Source organism: Amblyomma americanum, chromosome 1 (assembly GCF_052857255.1).
Source record: "Amblyomma americanum isolate KBUSLIRL-KWMA chromosome 1, ASM5285725v1, whole genome shotgun sequence".
Taxonomy (NCBI): domain Eukaryota; kingdom Metazoa; phylum Arthropoda; class Arachnida; order Ixodida; family Ixodidae; genus Amblyomma; species Amblyomma americanum.
Window position 1 is genome coordinate 82,588,788 of NC_135497.1, and position 1,062 is coordinate 82,589,849.

A 1,062-nucleotide genomic window follows, 5' to 3' on the forward strand; every position below is an offset into this window, starting at 1 on the left:
GAAAGGGCAGAGAAGAAGGTTCCTGGTGGCACGTCAACAGGACCAGATGGTATTCTGATTATGTTAATGAAGAAGCTATAGGACCAAAATCCAAGCAAACATTATTACAGGTAGTGAATAAAATGATAGTAAATGGGAAAGTCCCCGGTGAATGGCGATTAAGTAGAATGAACATGATATATAAGGGACAGGGGGAGAAAGCTGACGTAACTACCGTCCCATAACAGTGACATCTGTGGTTTACAGGGTGGTGATGCAGATTATAAAGGACAGATTGCAGGCTTGGGTGGAGAACGAGGGGGTGCTAGGGGAGCTACAAAATGGGTTCCGGAAACAAAGGAGGTTGGAGGACAATCTGTTTTGGGAAAACGCGCTGAATTTTCTATCGCCATAATGCAGCTCTACTAGATTTGATGGTTCATACATGTTCCTTATGTCTTTACAAGCATAGAAAAACAATGCACTTGCCTCCCAATAGCAATAAAAGTCCAGAAACATTCGCTTTGTAAAGCACTTAACAGCGGTGCCATACAAAGTGGCGGCGTCCATCTTGAAAGTGGCCATGTTTGGCTTCGTTTGTGGATAGCAACGACAGATTTTTTTTTTTATTTTTACGCTTCACGATTTTGCGTGTCATCCTTGCGCAGGGGCCATGCTAATCTTCTCTGTATCGTTCCAATTTTAGTATATGTACTTTGGAAGTACAATGGCGCTAGTAGTCTTGCCCAGTGCCCATACAAACCTACACAAATGTCTTTCTTGTGGGAAATTTCAACTCCAGGAAAAGAAAAATAGCCCCAAAATCGCATGACTCAAGGGGTTATGGTTCTGCATCTGCTCATTCTGTGAAGCTATATTGCTAAGTGCTGTGAGCTTTGAAATCATCTGTTCATTGCAGTTTGGTATCGTACGCAGTTCTTCTGCCATGGTGATGCTCAATTGTTGCAGCTCTTCATGGGTTTGTTGCGGACAAAATGCTTAGCCACGACTCTCCCCGTAAATGGAATCATTTGTTCATCAATGCTGTTGTTGTTAGTAGGAGGTCGTTCAAGCCATCTCTCC

At 43.1% G+C, this 1,062-nt stretch overlaps 1 non-coding gene across 1 annotated transcript; it reads right to left on the reverse strand.

The window, feature by feature from the left end:
• Positions 1-602: 602 nt before the first annotated feature.
• On the reverse strand, positions 603-705 carry LOC144116856 (U6 spliceosomal RNA). The gene has a single exon (XR_013311978.1). It is a non-coding gene; the product is annotated as a U6 spliceosomal RNA (small nuclear RNA).
• Positions 706-1,062: the final 357 nt, after the last annotated feature.